The sequence below is a fragment of the Xenopus tropicalis genome, chromosome 8, assembly GCF_000004195.4.
Source record: "Xenopus tropicalis strain Nigerian chromosome 8, UCB_Xtro_10.0, whole genome shotgun sequence".
Lineage (NCBI taxonomy): Eukaryota > Metazoa > Chordata > Amphibia > Anura > Pipidae > Xenopus > Xenopus tropicalis.
Genome location: NC_030684.2, coordinates 135,877,934 through 135,893,519, shown reverse-complemented (window position 1 = coordinate 135,893,519; position 15,586 = coordinate 135,877,934).

Here is a 15,586-nt window from a genome sequence, read left to right as displayed (position 1 = left end):
AGGTGTGAGGTTCTGCTTTATAATTAAGATCTCACTCAGACTGACAGATAAGCTGAAGAAACATTGCACACTTCCTGTAAAGTTCCCCCTCACAACAAACTGAGGAAGTGTAAAAAAAAAAGTGTAAAATGTAGAAAAAGTTTAACCTGCTACAATAGACATCTAGAATTGTTTGTGATTTATGCTACACTGCAAGTGTCAGAGTGCTCTGAGGAATAAATATACATGTCCTCCATCCAGGGTCGGACTGGGCGGTGCAGGGCCTGCACCCCCCAAAATACCTCCACCGGACCCCAACCCCCCCCAAGGGGCCCCCACCCGATGTCCTCCCCTAAATATGCATTTGTAAAACGTATCGGGAAGAAAATGGGCAGCCACGGGAAGCTGCAACAGGGTCGGGTCTGGGCCGCTGGGGCCAACCGGGTATTTTCCTGGTGTCCCTGCAGCCCAGTCTGACCCTGCAGTTACACAGTAAGTATGCCTACTCACCAGCAAGCATGTTGCAGGTAAAACTTAGTCCCTTTGCTCAGTACTAATCTTAAATTACTTATATAGGTCAGTGTAGGACTGGCCAGAAGGGATGACTTTGACGTAGTTGGCCAGCTTGAAGTATATTGCAATGTACGGACAAACAATCCCTCTTTTTGAGGTGGGTAGGGAAGGCATTTCTTAGTAGCTGAATGCACAGAAATGTCCTAATGTCCTATTTCTACATATTGATAATGGGTGAGTGCAGAGGATTTTTTGCGGTTGTTTATATGTATTTTATGGTCACAGCCTCATTGCACCCCCGCTTAATGGTTAACAATTTAGTGGTTGAGCACAACTTTCCCTTTTTCTTGTGTTATTGTTTATACAGGAGCAGTGGCCATCTCCATGTTGTAGCCCCCACTATCCCCAGCTACAGTCAGGTGATCCCAATGGAACCAATAAAAAGGCAACCATATGGGAGTTTTAACCTTATACGCAAGCATGTTGCAGGTAAAACTTAGTCCCTTTGCTCAGTACTAATCTCAAATTACTTATATAGGTCAGTGAGTGTAGGACTGGCCAGAAGGGATGACTGTGACGTAGTTGGCCAGCTTGAAGTATATTGCAATGTACGGACAAACAATCCCTCTTTTTGGGGTGGGGAGGGAAGGCATTTCTTAGTAGCTGAATGCACAGAAATGTCCTAATGTCCTATTTCTACATATTGACAATGGGTGAGTGCAGAGGATTTTTTTCATAATTATAGATAATTTCGAGATTTAAAAAAAAAAAAATCCAGCAGGTTTAATCAGTTGAGTACCATTGAGTCCTATGGAGGCTTAGAATAGTAGAGGAATAGAATAGTCAGCGACAGACTTTGGTCTGAAATAAACAGCATTTTAGCATTTTATGAACAGTGTTTTGGTCTGAAATAAACAGCATTTTAGCAGAATTCTGCTTTATGGTGCTCTCCTCTACATTTGGATTGTATTGAATGGCTCAGCGGTGTGCCTTGCGAGGATCGATGCATCAAGCCTGATCTAAGGGCTGTGTGGTTGAATACCTATTTGTTGACTTTTAGTCAGCGACAGTCTGTTCTTCAAGGACAAATTAATCCCCTCATTGTTTTCAGTTTCACCCAACTTCAAGGAGAAGTTATTCCCCTCATTATTTTCAGTTTCCCACATTTTCAAGGGGAACTTAATCCCCACATTATCAGTTTCACACATTTTCAAGGGGAACTTAATCCCCACATTATCAGTTTCACACATTTTCAAGGGGAACTTAATCCCCACATTATCAGTTTCACACATTTTCAAGGGGAACTTAATCCCCACATTATCAGTTTCACACATTTTCAAGGGGAACTTAATCCCCACATTATCAGTTTCACACATTTTCAAGGGGAACTTAATCCCCACATTATCAGTTTCACACATTTTCAAGGGGAACTTAATCCCCACATTATCAGTTTCACACATTTTCAAGGGGAACTTAATCCCCACATTATCAGTTTCACACATTTTCAAGGGGAACTTAATCCCCACATTGTTATCAGTTTCACACATTTTCAAGGGGAACTTAATCCCCACATTATCAGTTTCACACATTTTCAAGGGGAACTTAATCCCCACATTATCAGTTTCACACATTTTCAAGGGGAACTTAATCCCCACATTATCAGTTTCACACATTTTCAAGGGGAACTTAATCCCCACATTATCAGTTTCACACATTTTCAAGGGGAACTTAATCCCCACATTATCAGTTTCACACATTTTCAAGGGGAACTTAATCCCCACATTGTTATCAGTTTCACACATTTTCAAGGGGAACTTAATCCCCACATTGTTTTTAGTTTCGCCTAGTTTCAAGTGAAACTTGAAACACATTATTGTTTTCCAAGAGTGCCAATGCCCCTAAAATGGCAGCTGGAGCAATAGGATTCACAGAAACAAATGTCCATTTAAACTCAATAGTATAACAATAGTTTCAACTCGAAAAATTTGGGATTTAGGAAGTGATGGTGGCCAGACAAGCAGTGATGAGTAGATGAATTATTATTATTATTATTATTATTATTATTAACATTTATGTATAAAGCGCCAACATATTTAGATCACTGTACAATAAGTGGGTTACATACATTGGACATAAAGATTAACATACATTGGAAATACAGAGCAACATATAAAGCAATCAATAACTGATTCAAGAGGGGAAGGGAGCCCTGCCCAAAAGAGCTTACACTCTACATTATTATTATTATTATTAACATTTATTTATAAAGTGCCAACATATTCCGCAGCGCTGTACAATAAGTGGGTTACATACATTGGGCATACAGAGTAACATATAAAGCAATCAGTAACCAATACAGGAGGGGAAGGGAGCCCTGCCCAAAAGAGCTTACACTCTACATTATTATTACTAACATTTATTTATAAAGCGCCAACATATCCCGCAGCGCTGTACAATAAGTGGGTTACATACATTGGACATACAGAGTAACATATAAAGCAATCAGTAACCGATACAGGAGGGGAAGAGAGCCCTGCCCAAAAGAGCTTACACTCTAGATTATTATTAACATTTATTTATAAAGCCCCAACATATCCCGCAGCGCTGTACAATAAGTGGGTTCCATACATTGGACATACAGAGTAACATATAAAGCAATCAGTAACCGATACAGGAGGGGAAGGGAGCCCTGCCCAAAAGAACTTACACTCTACATTATTATTATTATTAACATTTATTTATAAAGCGCCAACATATCCCGCAGCGCTGTACAATAAGTGGGTTACATACATTGGGCATACAGAGTAACATATAAAGCAATCAGTAACCGATACAGGAGGGGAAGAGAGCCCTGCCCAAAAGAGCTTACACTCTACATTATTATTATTATTAACATTTATTTATAAAGCGCCAACATATCCCGCAGCGCTGTACAATAAGTGGGTTTCATACATTGGACATTCAGAGTAACATATAAAGCAATCAGTAACCGATATAGGAGGGGAAGAGAGCCCTGCCCAAAAGAGCTTACACTCTACATTATTATTATTATTATTAACATTTATTTATAAAGCGCCAACATATCCCGCAGCGCTGTACAATAAGTGGGTTCCATACATTGGAAATACAGAGCAACATATAAAGCAATCAATAACCGATACAAGAGGTGAAGAGAGCCCTGCCCAAAAGAGCTTACAATCTACAAATACATGGGCATTAGTGAGAAAATGATAGGAAAACTAATGATACCATTTTACACAGAGATACAAGTCTAACTTGCTTATTGTTGCCTTGCAGGAGGAACACTGAGAGACAGAAGTTACCGTATATACTCGAGTATAAGCCGATCCAAATATAAGCCGAGGTACCTAATTTTACCTAAGAAAACTGGACTTATTGACTCGAGTATAAGCCTAGGGGGGGAAAGGTATGTCCTTTTTCATTATGTCATTTGCAAATAAATGTCTTACTAAACTGCACTGCTGGGAGGGAACATAAATATATATTGATCAAACTTGAAATTGTTGTGCTGTGGTAAATTGCAGTTTCCAGAAATCCCTTAATGGCTGAGGCTGTTAATTGAATATCCAAATGACTGTTGTGCCATGGGATGAAGTTTGCATCATAAAATCATTTCCCTCAGTCTGTGGCTACAAACAATCTTTTATTTTGTACTTCAGTCTGACCAAATCATTCCTCTAAGTAGGACACATAAAAAATAATAGCTGAAGGGATGCATTTTAATCAGGACTTCCCTGCAGTGCACACTTGATTATTAGTGTTTCTAATCAAAGGGAAATCTGGTCAGCTTTCTGTACCACATATGAGAACTGTATTTTTGCCTCATATTTCACCAGCTAGAAATATAATTAAGAAATCAAAGTGCTTACAAAAATGCCAGTTTGGCCTCCCCTCAGTCTGCCATCCATCTCTGCATCCTCCCTCTCAGCTCCCCATATCGCTTCTCTCTCAGCTGCCAGGTGTGAGGGAGGACGCAGCGGGGGGGCACACGAACGCGCACACATACGGGCGCGTGCGCAAACACGCACGGGGGAGGGGGTGCACACACCGAATGTCAGCAGTGTCAGCACTAATAATTACCCATATATACTCAGGTATAGCCAAGTGCTGAAAAACTTGGCTTATACTCGAGTATATACGGTACACCATAGAGAATACCATAAGGCTTGTCCTGGCTGTGTGTATACTTATCTCTGGCTCATTGCTCTGTTACAGGTATGGGACCCATTATCCAAAATGCTCGGGACCAAGGGTATTCCGGATAAGGGGTCTTTCCGTAATTTGGATCTTCATACCTTAAGTCTACTTAAAAATCAATGAAACATTAATTAAACCCAATAGGATTATTTTACATCCAGTAAGGATTAATGATATCTTAGTTGGGATCAAATACAAAGCATTGTTTTATTTTTACAGAGAAAAAGGAAATCAATTTAAAAAATCTGAATTATTTGATTAAAATAGAGTCTATGGGAGACAGGCTTTCCGTAATTCGGAGCTTTCTGGATATCGTGTTTCCGGATAAGGGATCCTTTACCTGTACTACCATATCAACAGGGAACTCAACTAATCCTTAAGGGAAATATCATTACATTGTTTTTTTCATTTTATAAAATTACATATTTAAGCCATTACTAGTCTGGCTTGGTTGTCCCTGCCTTTCGTTTCTACACATTAAGCAATTCTCTGAATCATATAGTTAGGTTAGCCATAAAGCAGGGCAGGACTGCTGCTTAGAATGGGGGGATGGTCAGATAGGATCTGTGCCACTGTGACAGAATGCTCTGTTATACAGATAGCTAGAATCTCAGCCATAAAGCAGGGCAGGACTGCTGCTTACAATGGGGGGATCAGATAGGATCTGTGCCACTGTGACAGAATGCTCTGTTATACAGATAGCTAGAATCTCAGCCATAAAGCAGGGCAGGACTGCTGCTTACAATGGGGGGGATCAGATAGGATCTGTGCCACTGTGACAGAATGCTCTGTTATTCAGATAGCTAGAATCTCAGCCATAAAGCAGGGCAGGACTGCTGCTTACAATGGGGGGGGGATCAGATAGGATCTGTGCCACTGTGACAGAATGCTCTGTTATACAGTTAGCTAGAATCTCAGCCATAAAGCAGGGCAGGACTGCTGCTTACAATGGGGGGGATCAGATAGGATCTGTGCCACTGTGACAGAATGCTCTGTTATACAGATAGCTAGAATCTCAGCCATAAAGCAGGGCAGGACTGCTGCTTACAATGGGGGGGATCAGATAGGAACTGTGCCACTGTGACAGAATGCTCTGTTATACAGATAGCTAGAATCTCAGCCATAAAGCAGGGCAGGACTGCTGCTTACAATGGGGGGTGGGGGATCAGATAGGATCTGTGCCACTGTGACAGAATGCTCTGTTATACAGATAGCTAGAATCTCAGCCATAAAGCAGGGCAGGACTGCTGCTTACAATGGGGGGGATCAGATAGGATCTGTGCCACTGTGACAGAATGCTCTGTTATACAGATAGCTAGAATCTCAGCCATAAAGCAGGGCAGGACTGCTGCTTACAATGGGGGGATCAGATAGGATCTGTGCCACTGTGACAGAATGCTCTGTTATACAGATAGCTAGAATCTCAGCCATAAAGCAGGGCAGGACTGCTGCTTACAATGGGGGGATCAGATAGGATCTGTGCCACTGTGACAGAATGCTCTGTTATACAGATAGCTAGAATCTCAGCCATAAAGCAGGGCAGGACTGCTGCTTACATCCACGTAGGCTACTGACCTGAGGGGCTGGCTACAGGGAACAGAGAGACCCTTTATTCCACCCGCCTGCAAACGCCTTAAAAAAGGATCGATCGCAAAAACATACAGCAAAGGACTTAAAGGGCACCCTTGTCTCACCCCGGCCCCGACCTCAAAGTTCTCGCCACCCATTGATAAGTGGAAAGCTTACGGCCCCTTTGTACAAAGCTGATAACCACCTAATGAATGTTCCCGGGATGCCGTACTTTGCCAAAATGGCCCACAGATACTCATGATCCACTCGATCAAAGGCCTTAGCCTGGTCCAGAGACAGAAATTAGCACCCAATGTTTTGGACTTTGCATAGTTCCAAGGCTTCCCTTATAGTAAGGATCACCTCGAATATGCTCCGCCCTTTCACCGTGCAGGACTGGACAGGAGATAATAAAGTGCCTGAAAACAAAATCAGTCTAGTAAAAAGTATCCGTGCGAGAAGCTTCCCATCAGTGTTGAGAAGGGCAATCGGCCTCCAGTTCTCAACCCGCTGCGGATCCTTACCTTTAGACAGCAAGATCAAGGAGGATTCTCTCATAGAGGGGGGGCAAGATACCCCCTTCCAGGCAGTCTCTAAAGACCTCTACGAGAACCGGAGCCAGCTGGTCTTTAAATTTCTTATAAAATTCGGCTGTAAGGCCGTCTGGTCCTGGAGCCTTCTTTTTAGCAAGGCAATCGATTGCAGCTTTGACCTCGTCCTCCGTGATCTCAGCTGTCAAAGGCTCAAAGTCCAAATTGGTCACATCAGGCCCTGGGGTTGCCTCCAGGAAGGATGAAGTCCTCCCCTTATCCAAAGCCTTGGCCCGGAACAGAGAAGCGTAAAAGCCTTTCACAACCCCAAGGATGCCCTCCCTGGATGTCTGTAACTCACCCTTGGGGTCGATCAGACCGGTGATAAGCTTCCGCCCAACATTCTCCCGACAGTTTAAAAAGGGGTCCGGGGAGTGAAAACTCCCATAATCCCTTTCCTGCACAAGAGATTTGTAGCGGCTATTCTGACATTCTCTGATCTGGGCTTTCAGCTGGGTGATCTTTGACCCCGCCACCCCATCCGAAATAGAGGACTCCAGCTTCTTTAAGAGAGTCAGGTACTTCTTATACCGCTTACCCTCCCTGCGTACAGATAGCTTACGGAAGAAAGTCCAGAATGAGTATTTGGCATCCTCCCACCATGATGGTACAGAATTGTAAAAATCAACTCTATTGAGCTGATACCTAAGCAGAGCCTCAAAAGACTGCTGAACTGACTCCAGGGAGTCCACACTCAGCCGCCAAAGACCCCTACCCTTTTCTGGAACAGAAGAAGCTCCCACTGTAAAAGAGAGAGTCAGGTGATCAGAATATTCTACCCCAACCTCCCTCACATCAGTGAACTCCTCACCTGCCCCAACAAAGCCCATATCCAGGCGACTGCTCCTTTCTGCACATCTGTAGGTATGTGATGCCCTCCGGCCACCCCGAGTTGCGACATCAACCAGACCAGCTTGCTGAATAAGCATGTTTAAGTAATAACTTTCAGATTTCCCTAATTTACCAGACCGATCTTCTGGTCTAAGAACCTGGTTGAAATCACCGGCCAGGATAACCGGAAGGGATGTGTGCAGGAGAGGCCTAATTTCCACTAGCAGAGCCCTCCTGCCTGCCATAGACTGTGGCCCATAGATGTTGATAAGCCGTAATCACCTTCCGCTTATTGTAACATCCATCAAAAGACATCGGCCTACTTGGATCTCAAGGAGACGGTGCACTCTAACATTGAGGCCACCCCTAAAAAGTATTGCTACTCCTCCACATGGCTCCTCTGCTATGGACCAGAAGGAAGGCCCATGTCGCCAGTCAGCCCTTGCCTTTCTCAGATCCGTCAGGGTAGTGAGTCGGGTCTCCTGAAGGAAAAACACCTCAGCATCCGAGTTAGCTAAACTCTCGAATGCCAAGAATCTCGCCCGCTGAGTCCTGACACTACAAACATTGGAGGTTAAGAACCTGATTGTAGGCTGTGCCATCATGAATGCTTAGATGGATTTTTTTTCTTAGCCAGACCTACAGCTTCCTCCCCATATCGCTTGACTTGAGGACCACAGTCAGATGGTGTTCCATCCCCAAGACACACAGCCTCTCCTGATCACTGGAAAGCCTAATGACTCCGCCTACACCTTTCTTCCTGACAGGCTGGTCACTCCCTTCCCCTCTTCTGTAAAGGGAGTTGGATCTCCATTTCCTCAGGGTTCTCCTGCTCCAGCTTTTCTTTCTCTTCCTCCATCTGAATTCTCTTTAGTTCTTCCTTCTCCTCTCTCTCAGCCCTGTCTCCCCAGGTCTCAGACTCCTCGTCCAAAACCACAAATTAATTTGTGGTGGTGATTAAGAAGGGACTAGAAGGACCTTCCCCTGGGTCTAACAAGTCGGCCTGCTTTCTGCTTCTGCTTTTGTTTTTCCCTTGCATTGTCTGCCAAACATTCTCGTCCTTCTTTCCTTTCTTGCTAGCGCTGTCCCTCACTGCAGTCCTACTTATTTCTCTCCTTGGTTTCTCTTCCTTCCTTGGTCTCTCTTCCTTCTTTCTGGTTTCTCTCACTGGTTTGGTCACTGGCTTCTTTGGAACAACACTGTTCTGTGAGTCGCTAACTTCTGGTTCACTTTCCTGACTCTCTGCCTCTCTCTATGGTGGTACCATTTCCTTCCTCATCTCCTTGTCAATCTCTGGGAAGAACTTGACCATATTATGGTAAGCCTCAGGGCATCTCCTATGCATGTGTCCCATTCGATCACAGAGATTGCACCTGACGTTAACACAATCCTCTGCCACGTAACCGATTGCATTGCATAGGGCACACCTCAGGACTGCACATGACTTGGCCAAGTGGTTATTTGCCCCACATTTAAAACACCTACGGGGCTGGCCAACATAAAAGCAGATACCTCACTCTTTCCCTATGAAAAAGGAATTGGGTAGGTGCTCGGGAACGTTACCTGAGACTCTCAACTTCACCTGGGTTTTCCAGACTCCTCCCCAAACCCCATCCTCATCAAAGCTCTTAACTAGCGGGGTAAGGACTGTACATTGCCTGTGCAACCATATGAGTATGTCCTCCTGGGGAATGGCATCGTTCTTTGTTATTATTGTGATGTTTTTAGTCTCAGGCTTTGTCATAGGGATGACCACTAAATGCTCCCAATTCTGGTTGCCTGATCGCTTTTGCATGTTATAAATGCGCCAGAAATGGTCAAGTGCTTCCTGAAGTGTAAATGTCATATCAAACTCATTGTCAGGTTGGGCTATAACAGCAGACATATCACCAGGCCTGAACCCCATACCATCCAATAGGATTGTTCTTACAATGAACTTTCTAGGTGGAGTTTGTTCTTTATCCCCATCCCACTTAATTTTCACCCAGTTTTTCCTCTTAAATGGGTCATTGTCATAGGACAAGTCAGGGGTTGCAAAGAGCCTTCGCCTTCCCCAAACACTGTTCCCATCCTCCCCTCCTACCTGAAAAGACTCTACCTCAACACTTTGCTGCTGATCTGATTGGCTCTCTGCATGACCACCTTGCTCCCCCTGTAACTCCGCCTCCTGACTCACAGACTCCTCCCCTGTGTTCTCCTGTCCAGGCTGCTGAGCCTCACTCACTCTCATTTCTGTCTGCTCAGCCTCACTCACTCTCATTTCTGCCTGCTCAGCCTCACTCACTCTCACTTCTGCCTGCTCAGCCTCACTCACTCTCACTTCTGCCTGCTCAGCCTCACTCACTCTCACTTCTGTCTGCTCAGCCTCACTCACTCTCACTTCTGCCTGCTCAGCCTCACTCACTCTCACTTCTATTTGCTCAGCCTCACTCACTCTCACCTCCATCTGCTCACACCCATTCCCACCAATGACAGGTTCCAAACTCTCGGCCACTTCATTCCACACACACAAAGAAGTTTCTGTAGCGGTCACTTCCATGTTGCCTTGGGATCGCGGGTCTCCTTCTAAAGCTTTATGGGAGATGTTCTTGCCCACGGTTTGGCTCTGGGCCTTGCGCCGATCCCTGGAATCCTCAGACGTTCTCGTTCAATCCCTGGAATCCTCAGACGGTCTCATAGTTACATAGTTACATAGTTACATAGGGTTGAAAAAAGACCATTGTCCATCAAGTTCAACCCATCCGAGTAAACCCAGCACACAACCTATACTAACCAATCTATACACTCACATACATAAACTATATATATACAACCAGTAATACTAACTGTAGATATTAGTATCACAATAGCCCTGGATATTCTGCTTGTTCTCGCTGCTGCTTTAGGCAATTCAGGAAAGTCCTGATCCGATGAGATCTCATAGGCTGCTTGGGACGAATCCTCCTTACTGGGCTGAAGGCTCGCGCTGGTTTGGGGCAGATTCACCTTGAACCTTCTCTGCTGAGTTTTCTTCCTCTCCTGTGCGACAACCTCCTCCTCACTAAAGGCCACATTCTGCCAGTTTACTCGGTCGCCGCGCTTCGGCCGCCGGGGGGGGCAATGGCTTAGTAAACTCGGCTTCACTCTCAGAAGTGACCGGACTGTTGGAGTTACTGGATCGGGCTTGGCGCTGCCCAACAGCGGGATGAGAATATGCGGCTTTATAACCAGAACGCATTGATTCAAATCTCTGTTTGTTTTGGTAGATTTCTTTCCAAGGACCGACCATTTCATACAGCTGATTTATTTGCTGCTCAATGCCGGCCATTTCCTCACACAGACTCTCCTTCTTTTTCTTATTCAGTTCTTTTTGTTTCCCATCAGACATGTTTATGATGTTTATCAGACACTTTATTGAAATCTTCAATTTTTTCTTTTGATTTTGCAATGTTGCCAGCTCCTTTAAGGCTTCTGCAACCTTTTCTGCAGTGATTGGCTCGCCTTGCCCTTTAATCTTGCCTTTGCATGGAATGGCTCCCTTGCTGTGCTTTCCCACTGCTGATGTCAGTGCTGGCTCCTCCCCCTTCTTTCTCACAGGCTGTTCCCCCTGCACAGTCCTGCCCCCTGGGGCAGGTGTAGCAGCTGCAGCATTAGGTGCATTAGCAGAGGTGAGAAACTCACTTTGACTGACAGGAGTCACATGACTTGCACTGGTGATTGTCATTGCCGCCGCCCCCAATTCCATGTGCAGCAGTGTTTGCCGGCGCCATCTTGGATTCCCCATGCTGAGGCTGCATGGCTGCTGCAACAGTCTGCAAGGTTGGATTCCCAGGCTCTCCCAGCTCCAGAGCAGAGCCATCCCCCTTCCCAGGCGCCACAGACTCCAACTCCATCTGCCCCAGAGGGTCTGTCAGGGAGGGGTGGGTTTGGGGTACAATAAACGCATGTATTTCTGCACCAGGTTTAAACGAATGCATTTCTTTTCCTTGCGATGTTTCCCTCTCACTGTCAGTGCATTCCCTCCCCTCACTCCCTGCTGGGATTTGCCCCTCCTGATGTTGGTTCCCAGTAGCTGCACACACAGGGGCACATTCATGATTCTGCTGCTGTTTCTTACCTTGCTTCCCAGGGGGTAATGCCGGGCTCAGCTTGCCTTCTTCCTGGGGAGGGTTCTCACTGGGAGCCCCACGCCGGCTTCCAAACTCCTGGGCCCGAGCCACTTGCACATTCCTTTGCTTTTGTTTTCTGATCTCTGCCAGACTTTTCTCCTTCTCACTGTCACTGCTGTTCCTTCTCCTCGATCTCGGGGTACCCAGTGAAGAGGAGCGTAACTTTGGCCCTGAACGTTCAGCCCGAAGGCTAGGCCCCAAAGCCTGGGCCTCGCTTTGTCTGGTAGCCCGACCAGCCCTAGCAGGGCCTGGGCTTGTTCTGGACATTGCAGAGCTCTCTGACCCACTCCTTACAATGGGGGGGGGATCAGATAGGATCTGTGTCACTGTGACAGAATGCTCTGTTATACAGATAGCTAGAATCTCAGCCATAAAGCAGGGCAGGACTGCTGCTTACAATGGGGGGATCAGATAGGATCTGTGCCACTGTGACAGAATGCTCTGTTATACAGATAGCTAGAATCTCAGCCATAAAGCAGGGCAGGACTGCTGCTTACAATGGGGGGATCAGATAGGATCTGTGCCACTGTGACAGAATGCTCTGTTATACAAATAGCTAGAATCTCAGCCATAAAGCAGGGCAGGACTGCTGCTTACAATGGGGGGGGGGATCAGATAGGATCTGTGTCACTGTGACAGAATGCTCTATTATACAGATAGCTAGAATCTCAGCCATAAAGCAGGGCAGGACTGCTGCTTACAATGGGGGGGGGGGGGGGGTCAGATAGGATCTGTGCCACTGTGACAGAATGCTCTGTTATACAGATAGCTAGAATCTCAGCCATAAAGCAGGGCAGGACTGCTGCTTACAATGGGGATCAGATAGGATCTGTGCCACTGTGACAGAATGCTCTGTTATACAGATAGCTAGAATCTCAGCCATAAAGCAGGGCAGGACTGCTGCTTACAATGGGGGGATCAGATAGGATCTGTGCCACTGTGACAGAATGCTCTGTTATACAGATAGCTAGAATCTCAGCCATAAAGCAGGGCAGGACTGCTGCTTACAATGGGGGGATCAGATAGGGTCTGTGCCACTGTGACAGAATGCTCTGTTATACAGATAGCTAGAATCTCAGCCATAAAGCAGGGCAGGGCTGCTGCTTACAATGGGGGGGGGGATCAGATAGGATCTGTGCCACTGTGACAGAATGCTCTGTTATACAGATAGCTAGAATCTCAGCCATAAAGCAGGGCAGGACTGCTGCTTACAATGGGGGGATCAGATAGGATCTGTGCCACTGTGACAGAATGCTCTGTTATACAGATAGCTAGAATCTCAGCCATAAAGCAGGGCAGGACTGCTGCTTACAATGGGGGGATCCGATAGGATCTGTGCCACTGTGACAGAATGCTCTGTTATACAGATAGCTAGAATCTCAGCCATAAAGCAGGGCAGGACTGCTGCTTACAATGGGGGGGGATCAGATAGGATCTGTGCCACTGTGACAGAATGCTCTGTTATACAGATAGCTAGAATCTCAGCCATAAAGCAGGGCAGGACTGCTGCTTACAATGGGGGGGATCAGATAGGATCTGTGCCACTGTGACAGAATGTTCTGTTATACAGATAGCTAGAATCTCAGCCATAAAGCAGGGCAGGACTGCTGCTTACAATGGGGGGGATCAGATAGGATCTGTGCCACTGTGACAGAATGCTCTGTTATACAGATAGCTAGAATCTCAGCCATAAAGCAGGGCAGGACTGCTGCTTACAATGGGGGGATCAGATAGGATCTGTGCCACTGTGACAGAATGCTCTGTTATACAGATAGCTAGAATCTCAGCCATAAAGCAGGGCAGGACTGCTGCTTACAATGGGGGGATCAGATAGGATCTGTGCCACTGTGACAGAATGCTCTGTTATACAGATAGCTAGAATCTCAGCCATAAAGCAGGGCAGGACTGCTGCTTACAATGGGGGGGATCAGATAGGATCTGTGCCACTGTGACAGAATGCTCTGTTATACAGATAGCTAGAATCTCAGCCATAAAGCAGGGCAGGACTGCTGCTTACAATGGGGGGATCAGATAGGATCTGTGCCACTGTGACAGAATGCTCTGTTATACAGATAGCTAGAATCTCAGCCATAAAGCAGGGCAGGACTGCTGCTTACAGTAGTTATCACCTACGTGCAAGTTAGGGACAGGTGGGGTGTGAGAGGGGAATGCCTACCTGCTTCCCCTGTTTGAACCTTGAGAATACAGTGCTGTCCAACACAAAATGTGCTCTATTTTTCTCAATATGATTTTTATTGATATTTGGGTAGAAAAAAGATATCAAATAAATCAAGAATTTAACAGTATAAGAAATTTGCATCTTACATGTTGCAGTCAGTCAGATTTATACATTGTGTTTAAACTTAGAAAGAGAAGAGAGAAATTAGGAAATTAAGAGGGGGTGGGGAAGGAGGAGGTTTCCCTCTAGCAAGTTAAAGTATCGATTGCTTGTAGAAGTCCAATTCTTTGAAGGATAGCCAGTGGAACTATGTTGTGCTATAAGTGTTATAATGTTCCAGAGAAGAGAGAGACAGTTCTTCGAACTTGTGTATTTCTTCAATTCTCTTATACCAATCTTGCAGCATTGAGGTTTTGGCTTGTTTCCATCTTTGAGGCATTAATATTTTGGCTGCATTCAATAGTTGCATTTCAAGTGAATTTTTAAAAGTAGACAATGGTTTTTCCATATGGAATAGCAAGACATATTCAGGGGCATTTGCTATTTCAATATTTATGATATGGTATATTGCTTTCCTAACATTTTCCCAGAAAGGTTGAATGAGTGGACACGTCCAAAATATGTGTAGCATTGAGCCTTTTTCTTTGTTGCACCTCCAACAAGTATTGCTGGTGTGTTTATAGATAAGTTTCAATTTGGAGGGGGTATAGTACCATCTTGTAGCTATTTTATCATTTGTTTCTTGGATTCTACAACATCTAGAACTCTTAAATAATGTATTCATTAAATTGTTAAATTGTTCATCTTGAAATTGCATACCTGTGTCTCTGGACCATGATTCCAGAAATGTGGGTTTTATAGATGCGTGTGGTTGTCGCAGAATTTTGTATAATTGTGAGATGGTGTGTTTAAGGGGCAATGACATGATGCTTAAAGTTTCAAAAGGAAACAAAGGCCTACCTAGATTGGATGGGCCAACTAGGCTTTGGTAGTAGTGTTATCTGAGTGTATTTCAGATGATCTATTTTTGAAAACAGTTTGACTGTTTGGAATTTGTGTTTATCAACAAATTCTCCTTTATTTATGCAGTGAATTGTAGATTGTCTTCTATTAGCCAGTGTGACAAGTAGTTTGGTTGTTGTCCAACGGGAAAGGCTGGGTTATTAATTAGTGGCAGGAGGGGAGATGGGAATTGTGTAAGTTTATATTTTAGGCAGTATTTATCCCAGATTGAAAGAGTATTTATCAGTAGTGGATGGTCTAATTCTTCTATATCTCTTATCCAGCCATGGCAGATGTATTAAGTACCTTTAGGTTGCTTGCTGTTCTATCGCAACCCATAGCTTGGTATCGGCGTGGTGGGACCAGTCAATGATGCGTCCAAGTATGGAGGCTAATGGAGTGCACAAAGCCCTGTCCCCTTATTCTGAAACCTGGGTGGGTGCAATAAATAAATCAGTAGGCAAAGCTCTGAAACCCAGAGGTGTTTCTATACAAAAGATGCCTCTTAAGTGACTGTGGTCAAAATGTTCCATCCCTTCAATAATAGAGAAACCAGA